Source organism: Pelobates fuscus, chromosome 3 (genome assembly GCF_036172605.1).
Source record: "Pelobates fuscus isolate aPelFus1 chromosome 3, aPelFus1.pri, whole genome shotgun sequence".
NCBI classification, from domain to species: domain Eukaryota; kingdom Metazoa; phylum Chordata; class Amphibia; order Anura; family Pelobatidae; genus Pelobates; species Pelobates fuscus.
The window spans coordinates 136,561,225-136,582,758 of NC_086319.1; the positions used below are offsets into that span (position 1 = coordinate 136,561,225).

At 47.1% G+C, this 21,534-nt stretch overlaps 1 protein-coding gene across 3 annotated transcripts in view; it reads right to left on the reverse strand.

The window, feature by feature from the left end:
- KCNIP1 (potassium voltage-gated channel interacting protein 1) overlaps window positions 1–21,534 on the reverse strand; it is a 1,074,046-nt gene that overhangs the window by 135,524 nt on the left and 916,988 nt on the right. The window lies entirely within an intron of this gene.

The following is a 21,534-nucleotide window of genomic DNA, read 5'->3' on the forward strand; positions in this document are numbered from 1 at the left end:
ATATAAAATAGTTTTAAAAATTCTTTAATAAACAATATTTGAAAAGAATGTACAAACTGGAGGCTAAATCAGATGAGCTGTGCACTGCGCTTAATGAGCTGGTGGACAAACTCCACAAGATGGAAGAGGACTAGAACATACTGCTCTCTAATACCCAATTAGACTACAGCTGAGGCAGTGCCTGGCTACCTCAAAACTGTATTTCGTGCCATCCTTCCAAGACAAGAGAGAACTGCTGGTCCAGGCATATAGGCTTCCCAATCCCAGGGGCCTGCCTGCATTAGCTATCTAGGACCTCATTGTCTGCATTCACTTTTTCCATATTAAAGATTTATGTTGTTAGCTAAAATACGACAACTACAACTACATCTTTACCTGCTCCCTACACAGACTTGTCAATGTTTGCTGATTTATCCACCTTTACAATGGTGAAATGTAAATAGTTTATAAATGTCACTAAGACACTATGGGAACCACAAGCTGGCATACTGGTGGGGTTTCCTTACAGGTCTTCTGGTTTGGCAAAATGGCACCTTGCATGTTAGCTGGACCCCGGATGATGGCCTTGAAATTCTAAGGATCTGTAAGGTAATACTGAAGTCTGACAAGCCTAATTCTACTCACATAATTTCTCCTGTTTGGAAGTGAGTGATTACATCTCCATGAGGAATGAAGTGCATAGATCCCAGCTGAAACACAGCTCGGCAGGCCTGAATAAGGCTAATTTGTAACTAGAAATGAGGATGCAAGTATTGCCCAGGCAACTTGGGGAGACAGTCTCTTTAGGACTTGTATCCATTTTTAGATGCAAGTTTATGTATCCTATTATCATTGTCTCTATGGGGAGGGGAATGGGGGGAAAGAATGCCATTATTGATGAAGGACCTCCATGGAGGTAGGTGCTAATCTATATCGGTTTGATGAGTACTATTGGGAAGGAGGGCAGTACTGTAATATGAGCACTTTCGCTTCACTACTTTTTTTGACATGCAGGTATGCAAGGCTATGTCAGTGGTGACCCAACGCATGATCTGACCTTCTGTACTCAAGGGGCTACTACAATGTTTGAGCAAAAATAAAAATAAAAAAACTAAAGCAAACCTATCTACTATGGCTAAGCTGAGAGAACGCCGTTATGACATTTACCATTACATAGGCCTGGCATATGCCGTCCTTATGAGGTGACACTTCCCCCAACATTGCCATGTCTTACACCAAACATAAAGTGTAAAGTGTCACCCATGAGCATGACCCAGGAGCATGGCACTAACCTGTTTTTGTCCAAGGTTATGGACGTTGTAAATACTTTTTTACTTGTTTGAGTTATGTTTTAATTACATTCTGCTTTTGTATAACTGCCGTATTGCATCAACTGCCCAACTAAGAACCATACACTGTAGAAATGTCCTTCCTCCTACAATTTGTACAAATGCTGTACATTGGCCTAAATCATTTCTGGACCGATCTTGATGCCTGGGATTGGGTTGCTGAGGCCTGACCACATTAGAATTTACTTTGAGCTCATACAAAATTGTTGTATATTACGCAGGTGGTTTCAATGTTGCAGTTGATCAGTATATGATCGAGGTGATGAAAAAATTTGGATTCCCCTCAAGGTCTTTAACAGGTGTGTTGGCTTTCTTTTTAAATCCCTCAGCAAAACTCCTGTGCATAGGTTTCCTATGAAAGCTGTTTCCCATCTCCAATGACACAAGACAGGGCTGCCATCTATCTACCCTAATATTTCTTTTAGCCCTGGAACAGTTATTGTGCAAGTTTCAAAGGGATCAATCCATAAAGAGGCTTTCCACATTGTTTGCCATGTTTGCAGATGACATCCTGCTTTTCCTCACTGAATCCCGATTATCAGTACCCAGGCTCATGGGTCCTCCTCTCTGTTTATTGCTCTGTATAACATAAGAACAACAAAAGCAAAACTCGAGCGCTATTGATAAATGTACCCAGACAAGTCACTGACCCCTTAAAGAGAACAAACCAGTTTGACTGGAAGGATATGGAGATTTATCAAGAGCAACCATGCAACTTAAAACTTGGGCCTCAGTGGAGGTGTTCTGATTAGAGCTAACTCTGCTTTGACCTTCAACATTCTTCCTTTTCACATGGTATGAATGGATAGACTAGTTGACATCTCCTGTTCCTAAATTAATTCTGGTGCCTGTGTCTGCCTTATCATTCTCCACAGACCTAGAGAGGATGTACTAGCTTCAAAGGGACGTAAGGCATCCCCAGACCTTCAGGGAGAATTCAATGTTCATGTACCTCAGATTGAAGCACATCATAGAGTCTTTGCACTTGCAAAATAAACACAGTACAGAGAGGATAACATTGCATAAAATATGTTACATAGTTACATAGCTGAAAAGAGGTTTGCGTCCATTAAGTTCAGCCTTCCTCACATATGTTTGTGCTGTTGATCCAAAAGAAGGTAAAAAACCTAGTCTGAAGTGTTTCCAATTTTGCAACAAATTAGGAAACAAAATCCTTCTTGACCCCAAAATTGAAGTAAAAAATCTCCTGGGATCAAGAAGCTTATACCACACTACTTAGAAATTATATCCCTGTATGTTATGTTTTAGCAAGTATTTATCCTATTTCTGTTTAAACATCTGTATGGACTCTGATAAAACCACCTCTTTAGGCAGAGAATGCCATATCCTTATTGCTCTTACTGTAAAAAACAACAACTTTTCTTTGCCTTAGATTAAATCTCCTTTCTTTCAGCCTAAATGTGTGACCTCGTGTCCTATGTATAGCCCTGTTTATGAATAGATTTCCAGATAATGGTTTGTACTGGCCCCGAATATATTTGTATAATGTTATCATATCTCCTCTGAGGCGCCATTTTTCCAAACTAAAGTGATTTACATTTTTTTTTTTGTAAATCTCTTTTTTTATTGAGGCATAAAGTTATGTGGGTACAGAATGTAGAAAGGGAGACAATAAGGTTTCAAACAATTCGGGGGTAATACAATGCAATACGTATCATCTCTGTACGGTGATAGCCTCATTTTTGTAGATATTATGTTCATTGTTTCTTTTTTTATCGGTCAAAACATTTGAAAGCTGTGAGACTCGCAGGTCTCCATAACGAATTATATGCAAGTTAAGTCAATAACAGTTCGGGCACGCAGGCCCACATTGCTGTCGGGTTCGCAGGTCTCTTTTGTCAGTTCGGTTGCGTTTCTGGTTGGATGAGTAGTCAAGTGTGTGATGGCAGGTGTCACCCCCAGTGTCTGTGTGGTTCGGTGTGTTTGGGAGTCAGGTGGAGTGAGCGCCACCATAGCTGTTGGAGCGTAGTTTGAGGGTTACTGTCTTCATTAGGGGTGCGAGTTAGCTCCTTCCCCTCCTTGTTCTCCTTATTCTCTTACTGTGGTTGGACCCTCCTTTCTTATGTCTGTCCCCTCGAGGGGTTGAGTGAGTTGGTAAGTCATAAACTGGTTTGGTTCCTTAGGTTTCAGGGTTGTGTGTAATGTTGGCTGGGGGTCTACGGTGGCTAGGTAATCTCTTGTTTAGAGTCTGTCATTCTCCCTAGTGTTGGTGTGTTCCTGGGGACTGAGGCAGGCGTGTATCAAGGTCATCGGGGGGGGGGTGATAGAGGGGGGGGTGAAGGTATGTCGGGTATAATAGGGGGGTCGGGTGCGTCCGTTGTCCGTCGTCTGCAGTCGTGCTTGTTGAGGGTTGGTCTTGTCTGTCTGTGTCTCAGTGGGCGTTAGTTCTGATGGTCCGTTGGTATCCTTCTTTTGCTGTCTCAAGGATCCAACCAGACCCATAGGACCTACCTGGACATATGTCCAGGTAGGTCCTATGGGTCTGGTTGGCCGTCATCGTCAGTTCCTCAATTTTCCTAAGGTCTTCCATTTGGTTAAACCATGTCAGTAGTGGGGGTGTTGTAGTTTGCTTCCAGAATTGGGGGAGCACCTGTTTGGCTGTGTTAAGTATTCTAATGGTTATAGATTTTTTGTATTTGGAGTGTGGGACAGTTGTATGGTGTAGGAGCATTGCCGCTGGTTCCGGGGGGGGGGGGGGGCGCATCCGAGAACTTCTTTAGGACCGTATGGATCCCCTCCCAGTATGTTTTGATTTTCTCACAATCCCACCAAATGTGTTTTATGGTTCCCACCTCTTTTTCGCATCTCCAGCATTGGTCAGAGTGAGTTGGGTCAATTTGGTGTAGGAGGTGTGGTGTCTTGTACCATTGTGTTAATAGTTTGTATGCTGTCTCTTGAGTTTTGCTGTGTGTTGAGCAGTGGTGTGTTAAGTAACAGATGGACTCCCATTCCTTGTCCGTGAGTGTGGAGCGTAGGGCCGTCTCCCATTTTCCCATGTAAAGAGGTGTTTCCTATGGGGTTTCTAGTTGCAGCATGGAGTATAGATAGGATATTCCGTGCGGGAGTGGATCTGGGCTTGCGCTGACCACTTCTATTGTGGTCAGGCCCCTAGTGAGCGCCGGACCTTGCGGTAGCGTTCGGATGAAGTTAGTTAGCTGGTTGTAAAGATACAGACAAAAGAAATTAGCTTACTATATGATACACTAGAAAGACACACCCCCCAAAAGTGTACCTCACACACACTATATAAAATATGCACAAAAGCGTGTATAAAACCCCAAGGGTGATATACACAGGTAGAGGGTGGTACAAAACAATACAACCTGTTTATGGCTGATCGTGAACGTGGAATAAAAGAGAGATGGTAATCACGCCTGTCACCCTGTCATGGGTATTGTCCAAATGAAGGATCAGATGTATATGATAGAGACTGGATAGCAGTGGAAGCAGGTGTCTGTCTCGTAGTATATGGAGAGGAGAAGTTCCAGATTCAATCGCTTATATGGCAATATCACTTTTGCTCAGGAATAAAAGAAAATAGAAATAGTGCAGATTGTATAAAATTTACAAAATTTATTACAAAGATTGCACTTACAGAAAATCAGTGGTAAAACAGCATGTCTCCATAATGAAGTTTTGGTCTGGTCTCCAGATGGTGATAGAAAGAGATCCAAAATTGGAGATGCACAAAAACAATAAAATAAAATAAAATAGAATGGACTATAATAACAGTGCTGGTTATTAGCATAAAATGTCCAGAGTGTAGTATCCAACGCGTTTCGTCACTATAGTGACTTCCTCAGGGATGTAGATATGCTGTAATCTTCATGGTTTATATACCATATCAGTTTTCAAATTTCGCGGGGAAAAATTCTCCGGTCACATGTTACTTCCGGTTTTCGGCCATTTGACTTCCTGTGTTCCACCTTGGAACGCATGACATCACTTCCGGTTTCGGGTTCATTCTGATCGAGGAGAGCCCTTATCTGATAGTACTAATAGTAGTGCAGCAGAGACTTCCTGCGTTCCACCTTGGAACGCATGACATCATTTCTGGTTTCAGGTACAAACTGGTCAGGGGGGAGTCCCTATCTGCTGGCACAAAAGGTGGTGCAGCAGAAAAGGTTTCCCCCCTAAACAACCCTTAGACAATAGAATGCAGGAGCTAATTAAAAAAGAAGCAGAATGGATATATAATTTAAGAACACTAAAAACCGGTTTAAACCAAGATATTGATCTAACTGGTTTAATTTAATAATATACAGAGTAACCTTAAAAACCATCTTTCTTCCATCCTAATATTCTTTGACTGCTTTCCCCTTTTCTACATACCCTTATCTTATTTATGGTTGTTTGAAACTTATCTATATCCACCTATATTATCTTGATGTTTGGATATAGTATATTATATGTGTTATATGGATACTAATTTTTATTTCTACTTTATAGATGGATGTTGAACCATTTTCACTCCATATTTGTATAACCATATCTATGTATTTTATTGTATATATGTTATATAATTTGCAAAGTTTTCTATGTATGTTTTATAATTCATATGCATATAATCCTTGAAATATATCTAGCCATTGCTAAATACCTGTTTATGCTGTTCCATTATACATTATAGGTTGGATTTTGAACTGTATGCTTAGCTTTTTTATTTATTTTTTATTTTTATTAGTATTATTTATTCCTTGTTTTACATTTTGGGCTTCATATATAAAAAATCCTTTGAAGCCATGTATTCTGATATTACAGAGTATATAATGCATTGACAAAAATTATTTTTCATTGGTTCTTCATGATGTTCTGCATGCCAGTTTTTTTAAATATTCTAAGGACATACAGTTCTCTGTTTTGCCCTATTTATGTGTAATGGGAACCTATTGTCTAAGGGTTGTTTAGGGGGGAAACCTTTTCTGCTGCACCACCTTTTGTGCCAGCAGATAGGGACTCCCCCCTGACCAGTTTGTACCTGAAACCAGAAATGATGTCATGCGTTCCAAGGTGGAACGCAGGAAGTCTCTGCTGCACTACTATTAGTACTATCAGATAAGGGCTCTCCTCGATCAGAATGAACCCGAAACCGGAAGTGATGTCATGCGTTCCAAGGTGGAACACAGGAAGTCAAATGGCCGAAAACCGGAAGTAACATGTGACCGGAGAATTTTTCCCCGCGAAATTTGAAAACTGATATGGTATATAAACCATGAAGATTACAGCATATCTACATCCCTGAGGAAGTCACTATAGTGACGAAACGCGTTGGATACTACACTCTGGACATTTTATGCTAATAACCAGCACTGTTATTATAGTCCATTCTATTTTATTTTATTTTATTGTTTTTGTGCATCTCCAATTTTGGATCTCTTTCTATCACCATCTGGAGACCAGACCAAAACTTCATTATGGAGACATGCTGTTTTACCACTGATTTTCTGTAAGTGCAATCTTTGTAATAAATTTTGTAAATTTTATACAATCTGCACTATTTCTATTTTCTTTTATTCCTGAGCAAAAGTGATATTGCCATATAAGCGATTGAATCTGGAACTTCTCCTCTCCATATACTACGAGACAGACACCTGCTTCCACTGCTATCCAGTCTCTATCATATACATCTGATCCTTCATTTGGACAATACCCATGACAGGGTGACAGGCGTGATTACCATCTCTCTTTTATTCCACGTTCACGATCAGCCATAAACAGGTTGTATTGTTTTGTACCACCCTCTACCTGTGTATATCACCCTTGGGGTTTTATACACGCTTTTGTGCAGTTAGCTGGTTGTGTCTGAACCGGTGCATGAATGTCGGGGGTGTCTCCCCTAGTAGGGCTGTTAGTGGTTTACATTCTCCTGCTTGGAGGATGTGGTGTAGGCGAGGAGTCTCGCCCGGGAGAATGTTGCGAAGTGCTCTCGGGTCTAGTCCCGGGGGGAAGTCGGGATTATATGTTAGGGGCAGAAGGGGGGAGGGGAATGGCGACATGTTACCGGTTTTGGAGGCTCTCCTCCACACTTTCAAAGTGTGCCATGTGTATATGGCCATTTCCTTCCCATCCGCTGCCTCCCGGCCCCAGGGCAGTCCGGAGAGCGGTCTGCCCACTTCTGCTTCCTCTACTGTTTTCCAAAGCTTCCCGACGGTATCTTTTGACCATTCCACGATCCGCAATAGATGCGCCGTGACGTAATATCGGTAGTGTGGAGAATTTCAATCTAGGTCTACCCCCGTTCCATACGTACTTAGTCATCTCCGATCTAAGGGACCCGAAGAATGTCTTTTGGATCACTATGGGGATGGCCTGGAGGAGGTAGAGGAGACGTGGGAGGAAATTCATTTTCAGGACCTGGACCCTTCCCAGCCAGGAGATATGTGGGAAGGACCACTCTCGCATGTCCCTTTGGAATGTGGTCATGAAGTTTTCTTTGTACAAGTCCTCACTATGTCTTGTCAGCCAGATCCCTAAGTACCTAATTTTGTGTTCGGCCCATTGGTAGGGGAAGCTGTGCCGTAGGGGCTCTGCTTGTGCGGCATTTACACTGACGTTGAGAATGTATGATTTCCCGTGGTTGATATTTAGATTCGATATGGTGCCGAATTCCCTTAGTTCTTTCTGTAGGTTTGGAAGGGAGATCTCGGGTTTGGTCACCACAAAGAGCAGGTCGTCCGCGTACGCGGCGACCTTGTGGTGCACTTGCCCTGTTTCCACTCCGGTGATGTCTGTGTTGTGTCTGATGTGTGAGAGGAACGGTTCTTGTGCGAGAACAAATAAGAGTGGGGAGAGGGGGCAGCCCTGTCTCGTGCCGTTGTGTATGGTGAAGGTCTCCGTGGGCGCTCCATTAACTATTACCTGGGCTGTCGGTTCCCGGTAAAGTTCCTCTATCCACCTTCTCAGGTGGGGTCCCAGTCCTGCGTGGGCCAGCACTTCGAAGAGGTACACCCAGCAGACCCTGTCGAAGGCCTTCTCTGCGTCTGTTGACAGGAGAAGGCCCTCCCTCGTGCCTTTACTGCCGTGCATGAGGGTAAGCGCTCTGATGGTATTGTCGCGGGCCTCACGTCCCGCCACAAACCCCACCTGGTCCGGGTGGACCAGCGATGGGACATGTTTTGTGAGCCGTGTGGCCAGGATCTTGGCCATTAGCTTGATGTCGCAGTTGATGAGCGATATGGGCCTGTAGTTACTACATTGTTCCTTGTCTTTACCGTCTTTGGGGATTATGGAGATATGCGCCGCTAGGGCTTGTTTAGGAATATTGTGTCCCTCCCTGACTGCGTTAAAGGCTTCCACCATAGGTTGGTATAAGTCTTCAGCATAGGTCTTGTAGTATTTGGTCGGTAGGCCATCCGGCCCTGGGCTTTTACCTGTCTTGGTTTGCTTAATGGTGTGCTTGGTGTGCTGTCTGGTGTTTGTTTGTTTTGTTCATCTACCTTGTGGATGTCGGACAGTAGGTCGGTTAACCGTGCCTCGGTCCGTTTCTTCAGTAGTGCCCTCTGTTGTATGTCCCCTTATCACGCTCTTGTGCGCTTCCCAACGGATTGTCGGGGAGGTCTGCTCAGCCGTGTTGAGTGTGAGGTATTCTTTTATTTTCTCGCCTATGAAGCCCGAGATCTCTTGATTGGCTAGGAGGTACTCATTGAGTCTCCATTTCGGGTTCGTGGGGCGGTAAAGTGGTGATGTCAGGGTCAGTAATACTGGGGCGTGGTCCGACCAGGTGGCCCCACCGATTGTGACCGCAGTCACCAGGGGGAGGTCGTGGTGCGTGGTATAGACATGATCTATCTGAGAGTAGGAGTTGTGTGGTTGGGAGTAGAAAGTGAAGTTCCTTTCATCTGGATGGTGGGCTCTCCAGCAGTCAACTAGGCGCTGGCTACAGAGAAGAGATTTGATGTGTTGTAGGTGTTGTGTGGGGACATGGGAGACGCCCAATGAAGTGTCCCATGCCGGGTCTAGCGCAATATTAAAGTCCCCCCCTAGAATGAGAGTCCCTGCCGTGAAGTGTTGGAGCTTGTGCAGTGTCTGTTTGAGGAAGCGCGCTTGTTGTTTGTTTGGAGCATAGATGTTTGCGAACGTGTATTGGTGTCCCGCAATTGTCCCTTTGAGGAATAGGTATCGACCTTCGTCGTCGGTCATGCATCCCCCCTCCTGGAACGGCAGCCTTTTGTGAAGGAGTATCGCTGTCCCCCTGGCCTTACCACCATGGTAGTCACTGTAATACCCTTGGTTGTAGTGATGGTTTGTCAGTTTAGGTCTTGCCCCTCTTTTGAAGTGGGTTTCCTGTACCATGACTATTGAGGCCCTGTGTCTGTGGAAGTCTCGTAGGGCCCCCGTCCTCTTCTCCGGCTTGTTCAGTCCCTTAGCATTTATTGTGAGGACACGTAATTGGTCGGGAGTCAACGTCATGTCGTGTGGTCGGGTCGTTTATGGACGGGTTTAGGGGGTGTCTCCGTCTGGGGTCTCTGCGTGTCGGGTAGACACATCAAGTCCCAAGTGTGTCAGGGAGGGTACGGTCAGAGGAGTAGGCGTTAGGGTGGAGATGGAGGTGGTATGAGGGTCTGGGTGGAAGGGTAAGTGGTGGAGGTGTGGAAGTGCCTCCGGGTGTCTTGTCACTATCTAATGACGATAAGGTATAGGCGTCGGTGAGCCTCTCTCCACCGCACCTCCAGAGGTGTTGGTGAGTGGCTCGTTACCTGGTTGGCGCCTCCCTGTAGGGCATCGGTTGGGCGTCCGGTGTGGCGAGTCGGTGTCCCTGTGTCACGTCGGGTCACGTGGCTTCCCTATGTGGCTCGTCTTTGTTCATTTGATATGTGCGTTTCTGTCGTCCCCGCCTCGGGGTGTACTGGCCCTATGGCCTGTATGGGTGTGTGTCGATGAGTGCCTTAATTCAGCGTGTGGCTGTTCTGTCATTTGTAATAAGGTCGCATTAATAAAGCAGCGGTATAACTGGTTACATATCACAACAGGTGAAAACAAGTCTGAACAGTTTGACAACTTTACAAGATCGTGTACATTTCGCCCCCCCCCCCCCCAAACCCACACAGTTCCCACATATGGTGATTGAGCATGACTGGGACGTCCGGGTCAGGTAGTGCTCGAGTTTCTGGGCCTCTCTATCTCGTATCATGAGTGGCACCCCCTACTGGGTCTATGCGTGTGGAAGGTTGGGTCCGAATTGTGGTTATACGGTGCCCGGGACCCGGGGCGGGTTTAGCAGTGTATCAGTTCGGGCGGTCTGACCATGTTAAGAGGATAATTACCAGGGTGTATGCCCTTTGTTGACCCCGTCCCCCTCCCACTTTCATGAAGCAGATGTTCGTACAATCCCCACTACTGGGTCTTCCGATCCACCCGCCTACTCATCATCTGTTCCACAGTGTTTGGTCGTTTGTTCCTCCCCTCCCAGGTGTGCCCCACCAGCAGAGCCCCCCGCCTGCTCCCCGAGGTTCGTCACAGGTCGGGCGGGCTCCGGCGGCAGGGCCCAGCTGGGACACGGACCCTCCCTATTCTATTCTAGCTAAGGTTGGGCAGGTCTGTGAGTGTGCTCTCTTCCCTACAGTAACCCTTCCCCAGCTATTCCCTGTGGCCCCTGACTGTTTAGCAAGGTGGTGGAATCTGGAGTCCGGAGCAATGTTTTGGTATCGCATTGTCTTTCATATACTGTGGGCAGAGCATGTCCGCCTGTGTCTATAGTTCTCTGTGGCCATGTGAGTTCTGAGTGTCTATCGCCCATTGGGCTGTATACTTGCGTTTCAGACGTGCGGGGTGTCTTTAGTCTCTCGAGGTGGGGTTAGGCGACTGTAAACTTGGTTGCGGTCGGTCTCCCGTGGGTTCCAGGGGTGGAGGGTTGTGTTTGTCCTCTTATGCGTTGGCTCCCGAGGGACGAGTAGCCTGTTGTCTCGTCCTCCGGGTTCTGGGAGGTGGCTGTGCCTGACGGTGTGTCTCAGGAGCAAAGTTATAGAAGGCCATTGGGTCCGGCCAAGTCATGTGTAGTGGGGGTAGTTGTAGGTCCTTCATGAGGTCCCCTAGATCTTCTCTCCTCGCCGTGAGAGGGCCAGTCGGTGTGGTGATTTGAAGTCCTGTTGGGAAGTTCCAACGGTATCTGATCCGATTGGCCTGTAGCACGTGTGTGAGTGGGCGCATGGCCCGCCTGTACGCCAATGTTGCCGGCGAAAGATCAGGGTATAGCTGTATGTCGTGGCCATTATGTGAGACTTGTTTCTTGTCCCTAGCGCTTCTCAGGATGTCTTCTTTTTCTTGAAAGTGTTGTAGGCAGCAGATAACATCCCTGGGGGGGGAATCTGGAGGTCCCCTAGGTCGGAGGGCTCTGTGCACCCTGACAAAGATGATGGGCGTCTCGGTTGGCCTCTGCAGGAGGGAATTAAATATCTCAGTTAGGGTGTCTCGTATCGGGGTAGTTTGGTCTAGATCTTCTGGTAGGCCCCTTATTCTTATGTTTTGCCGCCTCCCTCTGTTATCCAGATCTTCAACATCGAGGGCCATTTGGCGGATTTGGGCCGCTTGCTTCTGTATGATGTCCGCGGCCGTGTTTTGCGCCGACACCACTTGATCACATTCTGCCTCCAGTTTGTTTAGCTTGTGATGGATTCCCTGTATGTCCTCCCTTAGGGCCTGAAGTTCTCCCTTTAAGGAATTATGCAGTGCCATGTTGGCCTCTTTTAAGTCGGCTTTAGTGGGTAAGCTGCTAATTAGTGCTACCCAGTCCGGCTGTATTTGGGCCTGGGGCGGGTTAAGTCCGGGCTGTACCTGTTGTTGGTGCTCGCCATGCGGTGAGGATGGGCGTGGTAGGCCCGAGGCTTCTGCGCCGTTGGAGGCCTGTGCGGTGTGGTCGACCGGGGCTGTGAGGTATTGGCGCATGCCTGCCGGTTGAGAGCTCCTCGGTGTGCCGGCGGTTGAGGCAGCCTGCTGTTGCTTGGTATTTTTTCCCATTATTCCGGCGATTAGTGCGTGTTTAGCGGGTTTTAGCTGTGAGCCTGAAGGGAGCCCTCGTTTCACGCCGCCATCTCGTCCGGCGTCCAGGCCACGCCCCGTGATTTACATTTTTAACCTTTCTTCATAACTAAAATGTTCTATTCATTTGATCAATTTTGTAGCTCGTCTCTGCACTTTTTCTAGTGCCATGATATCCTTCTTTACAACAGGTGCCCAAAATTGCACAGCATATTCAAGGTGTGGTTTTACCAACGATTTATAAAGTGGCAAAATTATATTTTCATCCCAAGAATGTATGCCCCTATTTATACATGACAAAATCTTACTGGCCTTAGCCACTACTGATTGACATTGCATATTGCAGTCTAATTTGTTGTCTATAACAATTCCCAAATCCTTCTTTTGTGTTGTTATCCCTAATTCACTACCATATAGGGTGTAAGTTGCTTGTGCATTCTTTACCTCGAAGTGCATAACTTTGCATTTTTCTACATTAAATTTAGTCTGCTGTGTGGCAAACCTAGCCACTTCTGGACTGTTCATGTCAAAAGGTTGTCTGCATTCCATGCTGTACTCTGTATATAACTTTGCTTGTCTTCTGTGGCCATTGGGATTCGTGTGTTAGTGTCAGGGACCAGGAACCAGACAGAGACAGAAGTAGATGCAAACACACCTTTATTAATAAATACAAATAAATAACAAAAGCAAAGTCCAGAAATCAAGCAGGGGTCAGTCACCAGAGCGGGTAGTCAGACAAGCCAGGATCAGGAGCACGGAGAGCAGCGGAGTCAGGAACAAGGCCGGAGTCAGGAACCAGGAGCAAACAGGAAACACAGGAACAAGGAGACTTCTGGGAAACAGGAAACCACGCAAGGGCAAGGAGGTTCTGGGCTTAGCTGCTTAAATAGGCAGAACTGATTAGCAGCAGGGTTGATTACTACTCACAGGTGAGTAACCGTGGCAACAAGCAGAAGGAGCTCATAGTGATTGCAGCTGAAACTCAATCACTGAAACAGAAAAGGGTTGCTGTTTAAAACAGCAAAGAAACCCTGACAGTACCTCCCCCTCAACGACTCCCCCCATCTCTGTTGGTGGGTCCGGGCTTCATGGGGAAGCGGGCGTGATAGGAACGAAGGAGGGATGGTGCATGGACATCAGAGGCTGGAACCCAGGAGCGTTCCTCTGGACCGTATCCTTCGGGTGCACCAAGTATTGGATCTGTCCTCTGAAGACCCGTGAGTCAATGATGCTGCGTATTTCATATTCCTCATGATTGTCAATCAGAACAGGACGTGGACGTGGCACTGAGGTGGTGTAGCGATTACAAACCAACGGTTTCAAGAGGGAAACATGGAAAACATTTGAGATGCGCATGTTAGCAGGAAGGTCAAGTGCGTAAGCTACAGGGTTAACCCTTCGAAGTATACGAAATGGCCCAACGTATCGGGGTGCCAGTTTTTGTGAGGGAACACGAAGGCGTAGGTTGCGGGAAGACAGCCAGACCCTCTCTCCGACCTGATAGGTAGGTGCAGGAAGGCGTCTGCGGTCGGCCTGGAGTTTGTAGTTCTGCATTGCGCGTTGCAAAGAACTCTGAACCTGCACCCAAGTGGAACGGAGTTCCCTGAGATGTTCCTCCAATGCCGGTATCTCCTGTGGCAAGAACGTATCAGGCAACATGGACGGTTGAAACCCATAGTTTGCCAGGAATGGGGATAGCCGGGAGGAGGCATTAATCGCACTATTGTGGGCAAACTCCGCCCAGGGTAGCAGATCAGACCAGTTGTTCTGGTGGTCAGAAATGTAGCAACACAGAAACTGTTCCAGTGTTTGGTTAGCTCGTTCCGCTGCACCATTGGATTGCGGGTGGTAGGCCGAGGAGAAGGAAAGCTGAATTCCCATTTGCGTACAAAAGGCTCTCCAAAATCTGGACACGAACTGGCTACCCCTATCTGAGACTATCACTTTGGGTAACCCATGCAAACGAAAGATCTCCCGACCAAAAATTGTTGCAAGTTCCTGGGAAGTTGGTAGTTTTTTCAAGAGAATGCAATGCGACATCTTCGAGAATCGGTCAACAACCATGAGAACGACAGTATTGCCACGGGAGACCGGAAGATCTACGATAAAATCCATGGACAAGTGGGTCCAGGGTCGTTCACCATTAGGTATGGTTTGCAGGAGACCCACTGGAGGGCGTCGTGGGGTTTTATTTTGAGCGCACACAGGACAGGCAGCTACAAAAGCGGTGACATCCGAACGGAGATTAGGCCACCAAAATTGCCGGGATACGGACCAGATTAACTGGTTTTTGCCTGGATGTCCAGCTGCTTTGGGGTCGTGGTATGTACTCAATAGTTTCGTACGGAGGTTAATAGGTACAAAACAACGGCCATTAGGTTTCTCTGGAGGAGCATTACTTTGTGCAGCCAGAATTTCCTCGCCTAGGGGTGAGGTGAGGTTAGTACGGATGGTTGCCAGTATATGGTCCGGAGGAATCACAGGAGTAGGGGTTATCTCCTCTCTAGATGGAGGGGAGAACTGTCGAGACAAGGCATCAGCCCGAATGTTTTTTGTACCGGGCAAGTAAGAAACCACATAATTGAATCTTGATAGGAAGAGAGCCCACCTAGCTTGCCGGGGGGAAAGTCGCTTAGCTTCAGAAAGATATGTTAGATTCTTGTGGTCTGTGAGTATGAGGATTGGCACTGAAGTACCCTCAAGAAGGTGCCTCCATTCTTTGAGAGCTAAAATTATGGCTAGAAGTTCTCTATCACCAATCTGGTAATTGCATTCCGCCGGGTTCAATTTCCTCGAGAAATACCCGCACGGATGCCTGGAGCTCTCTGGGTTAGGACGTTGAGACAGGAGGGCGCCCACTCCTATCTCAGACGCATCGACCTCAAGAATGAATGGTAAGGCAGGGTTAGGGTGTGCCAGCAGCAAAGGCGACTTTGAGAGACTCAAAGGCAGTAATGGCTTCCTGTGACCAATGCTGTGGATCAGCATCTTAATGGCCGCTCCTGGTGTTAAATGCGGTTTTCCATTCATGGTCCTCTTTTATCCGGACGAGATTATATGCCCCTCTCAGATCAAGTTTGGTGAAGACCGTTGCTCCCTTGAGGCGGTCAAATAATTCCGTGATTAATGGAATGGGGTAGGCATTCTTAATAGTAATGCGATTGAGACCCCTATAGTCGATACAGGGTCTCAACTCGCCATCTTTTTTCTTTACAAGAAAAAGCCGGCCCCGGCAGGAGAAGATGACTTCCGAATAATACCCTTAGACAGCACAGATATTACTGTAGGTGAAAGTTTAGGATCCAGTGATCATCAGTCAGTGTGGTTTAATATAAGAACAGTGACTGAGTCACACCACACAAAAACAAAAGTTTTAGACTTTAGAAAAACAGACTTTTCTAAAATTAGAATATGTGTAAAGGAGTCATTATCAGACTGGAGCAATTTATATGGAGTCCAAAAGAAATGGGATTATTTAAAAGTTGCACTACTGAAGGCAACAGAAAATTGCATTAGGCTTGTCAGTAAAAGCAAAAAATTCAAGAAACCACTGTGGTACTCCGCAGATGTGGCCAAAATAGTAAAAAACAAAAAGTTAGCATTTAGTAATTATAAAAAAACCCAGAGTGAGGAAGACAGAATGACCTATAAGATTAGGCAGAAAGAGGCTAAGCAAGTTATAAGAGCTTCCAAATCCCACACAGAAGAGAAAATAGCACAGTCAGTAAAAAAGGGGGACAAAACTTTGTTTAGATACATAAATGAGAAAAGAAAAGTAAAACAAGGATTAGTTAGATTAAAAACAAAAGAAGGAAGGTATGTAGATGAGGATAAAGGTCTAGCTGACTGCCTCAATGAATATTTTTGTTCGGTATTTACAGATGAAAATGAAGGAAAGGGACCTCAGTTAAGAAAAAGGATAAATGAGTCATTTATTACACGTGAGTTTACAGAGGAAGAGGTTCTATTTCAACTGTCAAAAGTAAAGACAAATAAGTCAATGGGACCTGATGGAATACACCCAAAGCTATTAAAAGAGCTTAGTGGTGTACTAGCAAAACCATTAACAGATTTATTTAACCAATCATTGATAACAGGAGTAGTCCCAGAAGATTGGAAGTTAGCGAATGTTGTGCCCATTCACAAGAAAGGGTTGTAGTCAATGGAGTATATTCGAAGCTTGGGCTTGTCACCAGTGGGGGTAGGCTGCAATCTCATTTTTAAACACATCGGAGAGACCCTGTGCAAAGGCAGCCACGAGAGTCTCGTTGTTCCAGCCACCCTCTGCTGCCATGGTACGGAATTCACTGGCATACTCGACAATAGTTTTTGTGCCCTGAGCATTAGACATGAGTAGTTCGGCAGTAGGGGTGGAGCGAGCTGGAATATCAAAAACCCTTTTGAAGGATGCAACAAATTCAGGGTAATTGTAAATAATAGGCTTCTCTGCCTCCCAGAGAGGTTTTGCCCAAGCTAGGGCCTTTTCAGACAGCAAAGAAATCATGAAGTGAACTTTGTCACTGTCTGTAGGAAATGCCTGGGGCAGGGTTTCAAGGTATCCTTTAACCTGATTTATAAATTCTCTGCACTGAGCTGGGTTGCCTCCAAAATATTGAGGGAGCGGGACAGACCCAGTCATTTCTCTAGCCGCTACAGGTTTGGAGGCTACAACCGGTGCTAGAACAGGAAGTGAGGCAGAGGCGGCCGCAATCGCAGGCTGGCCGGGTACTGGATCCAGATGGGCATACTGGTCCAAATGGTGGTTCTGCTGGTCCCACTGGGTAAGCAGGTTAGGTATAGGTGTCTTGCCTGTACCATCTGTATTCATGGCCCTTGCGTAATGTCAGGGACCAGGAACCAGACAGAGACAGAAGTAGATGCAAACACACCTTTATTAATAAATACAAATAAATAACAAAAGCAAAGTCCAGAAATCAAGCAGGGGTCAGTCACCAGAGCGGGTAGTCAGACAAGCCAGGATCAGGAGCACGGAGAGCAGCGGAGTCAGGAACAAGGCCGGAGTCAGGAACCAGGAGCAAACAGGAAACACAGGAACAAGGAGACTTCTGGGAAACAGGAAACCACGCAAGAGCAAGGAGGTTCTGGGCTTAGCTGCTTAAATAGGCAGAACTGATTAGCAGCAGGGTTGATTACTACTCACAGGTGAGTAACCGTGGCAACAAGCAGAAGGAGCTCATAGTGATTGCAGCTGAAACTCAATCACTGAAACAGAAAAGGGTTGCTGTTTAAAACAGCAAAGAAACCCTGACAGTTAGCAGCCGTAAGCAGCTAGCATCCAGATACTTAGTTTCACGAACAACGAATATCCGGGCTGTTCGTGAAACGAAAACGGACCCCCCTGATAGCCCACCCATTAAGGGACGTGTGGCGCTTGCTAACCGATTGCAACAAGGTAATTAAAGGCTTTCCTAGGTGGCCGCCGTTCGACTACCGACCATGCGGCGGTCGGCCATCTTGGATCCTTTGTCTCTTCAGTGGTGTTTGGTCGTCGAGTGCCTGGAACTGAAAACGGCTACTCGATGACACGAACACCGCTTGACTTCCAGAGCGTTCGGGAGTTCCGCTCGCATCGCATTGTGTTCCCCATCGGTGTTCGGTAGTTACAAACCGAACTCGATGGTTAAGTGTATTTCGTGCGGCGTTCGGTTGGTTTAGCTGGGATCTGAGCGGTATTCTCACGAAATGTACCCGCAGACCCCAGCTATCTTCCGAATGGCTGTTCGTGTAAAAGAGATGAATATTGTACAAATTACAGATTTTTATGTGAATTGTCGGTTTTGCTGCACGAGGGGATAATCCACTTAACCGTCCATTTTAGTGGGAGTATCCCTCTCGTGCAGCAATGCCTGCTGGGAGAACTGCAATGTCTGATGGGAGAAATCCCCTGAAATATCTGTAAGGAAGCCCCTTGCATGGGGAACTGTATAAATATGGAAGCCTGTGAATAAAGCCAGTTAGTTGACTCCCATACTGTGTTTCGTCCGGTTATTGGGAGGATTTGGGACATTGCCTTACTTTCAGCGCTGACTGTGGATTTACCTGTGAAACCAGCAGAGATCGTGGATTATAATATTGCCCTCCGCTACAATTGGTGGCAAGCGACGGGATCCAACCTTACAGCCGAAAAGCGCAATTCGTGCAAGTGTAAACTGCCGAATGAGGAAAGGGAATGGCAAGTGGAATTCAGCGAATGAACCGACTACCGAAGTGAATGGAGACGGATTATTCTAAGCTAAAGAGACAGACGTTAAAGGAACTGCTAGAAGCCAGGGGTAAGATAGCCAGCAGCAAACCCAAGGCTGTACTAATTGCCGAGCTGATGGAGGGAGACCGAGCACGCAGCGCTACACCCCCAGCAGCCATGGAAGAGACCCTCTACCAGAGAGAAATGAGGACCAGGCTGGAATTTCTGCCACAGCCTATATCAGAGGCCATGATGCAAATGGTAATGGCGAATGTGCAGGAGTACGTGATGGCACACAATCCACAACATACACCATCCCGAGCGGAATCCACGACTGGGTCACTCTACAGCCAGGTAAAACCCAAAATTCCCTATCATGCCTTTAAAGTATTTTGCGAGGAGAAGGATGAGATTGATGGTTTTTTACAAGATTTTGAAAGGCTGTGTGATTTACATGACTTGGAGCAGGCAGTATGGGTCCCCTTGCTGGCAGGCAAACTAGCAGGGCGGGCAGCAGAAGCATATCACGCTGTACCCAGCGAGGACAGCAAAGATTATGAGAAAGTGAAGCGAGCGATATTGGAGAGGTATGCCATTACCCCAGAGGCATACCGGCGAAAATTTACAAACCAGAGAAAACCAGAGAAAGATTCTCATACTGAGTGTGCACACAAGCTAGACCATGCATCACAAGGGTGGATACAAGTCAGCCAAGCCACTACTATGGAAGAATTGCGACAGTTAATGCTGTTGGAGCAATTCTTCAACGGTTTTTCTCCAGAGATACAAGAATGGGTGCGGGACAGGAAGCCTCTCACCCTAACTGAAGCGGCACGCTTAGCCAATCAGCATTTTGATGCGAGAAGGCATCATGTAACCCTCCCCAAGAGTTACCCGCGACCCACGGGGTCACCCAGCATTCCACAACCCCACACTCCCACTGCATCTCCTTTTCGCCCGTCCCCAGGGAACCTACCCCCACCCTCCAGTTATAATGGACGTGCCAATATCCAGTGCCACACCTGCAAACAGTGGGGGCATATGGCCCGTGAGTGCACCCAAAATCGAGGCAGACCCGCCTGGAACCAAGCCCGACCGAATCCGGCACCAAGGGCTGCTGCCCACCATTATCAGCGGGAGCCAGCTGCCCAAGAGATGTGGAGCGTGCAAGCAGAGGAACCTCTAGGGGTATTACACAAGGTGATGTCAGTTCGAGCCATCAACAACAGGCAGCATCATCGCCAACTGGTGACCCTGGAAGGGAAGGAAGTACAAGGGCTCCGAGATTCCGTAGCCACGCTCACCTTGATCGCACCCCATCTAGTTCCAGGTTCCGCCCACACTGGCGGATCAGTGGCAGTAAGGGTGGCAGGGGGAGCAGTGTACCGACTACCCACTGCTAAAGTACATTTGGATTGGGGTTTGGGATAGGGGGTTGTGGAAGTGGGCCTCATGCAAAACCTACCAGCAGATGTGTACTGGGGAATGACTTGGGCCAGATGACCTCTGCTTTTGTACCCCAGGCTCCACACCAGGAAGCCCATCCAGTGACCACACGGCAGCAGGCTCGAATCACGGCTCCACTAGCACACTCTGAGGCTCAGGTAAGAGACCATGACCCCCACATGACACGTATGTCCTGGTATACCCCAACTACATTTGAGGCAGAGGTAAAGTCAGACCCCACGCTACAGATATATAGGGACAGAGTACACACCGACCAGGCTGGGTTAGAGAGGGAGCGGAACACGTGGGAGAAGGGGCTACTGTATCGTATTGCTGAAAGAGGAGTGGGAGGGTCAGTCACAGTGACAACCAAACAGTTAGTGGTTCCCCAGAAATATCGGCAAGAGATACTTAGGATTGCGCACGATATCCCCTTGTCTGGGCATCTAGGGATGACCCGTACCCGATATAGGTTAACCCATGCATTTTTCTGGCCAGGGATTTCTAAAGATGTGAGACAATACTGCACATCCTGTGATATATGCCAGCGAGTAGGCAAGCGAGGTGACCGCCACAAAGCGAAATTATGTCCCCTCCCTATTATTTCAGAACCTTTCAGTAGGGTGGCCGTCGACATAGTGGGACCCTTACCCAGACCCAGTCCCTCTGGGAAAAGGTTTATCTTAACGGTAGTGGACTATGCCACACGATACCCTGAGGCCGTAGCCCTCACTAATATCCATGCTGAAACGGTGGCCGAGGGTTTAATGAAGATATTTTCCCGGGTAGGGTTTCCCCAAGAAATAATATCCGATAGGGGCACCCAATTCACCGCCGAGGTCACCCAACAACTGTGGAAGATATGTGGCATTAAGCCAATAATAAATTCTGCATATCACCCCCAGTCCAATGGGCTATGCGAAAGATTTAATGGCACGCTGAAACAAATGCTCCGTACGTTTGGAGAAGCGCACAAAGACTGGGAGCGTTTTTTACCCCACCTGCTCTTCGCATATAGGGAGGTACCCCAAGAATCGACAGGGTTTTCTCCTTTTGAATTACTGTTTGGAAGGAGGGTACGAGGGCCGTTAGACCTAATTAGGGAGCATTGGGAGGGTGAGAGTAGCCCAGATGGAACCCCCTATCGTATATTACGTACTGGAGTTCCGGGACCGTCTGGAGGCGCTGACTCAGACTGTGCACACCAACCTCCAGGCGGCCCAGCAACATCAGCGCCGCTGGTACGATAGGGGAGCCAGAGACCGCAGCTTTCAAGTGGGGCAGAAGGTTTTGATTTTAAAACACCGGCCGCACAGACAAGCTGCAGGCCATCTGGCAAGGCCCATACCAGGTGGTGGAACAGAGATGTGACACCACCTATGTGATTGGCATCTGCTCAGGGGTAGGGAAGAGACGCATGCTCCATATAAACATGCTCAAACCCTACCATGAGAGGATAGAGGACGTGGCGGCAATATGCGCCTCAGCCTCAGAGGATCAGGAGAATCTACCCCTATCTGACCTATTAGAGCCAGAAGAACAGATAGAGCCGTCCCAGGG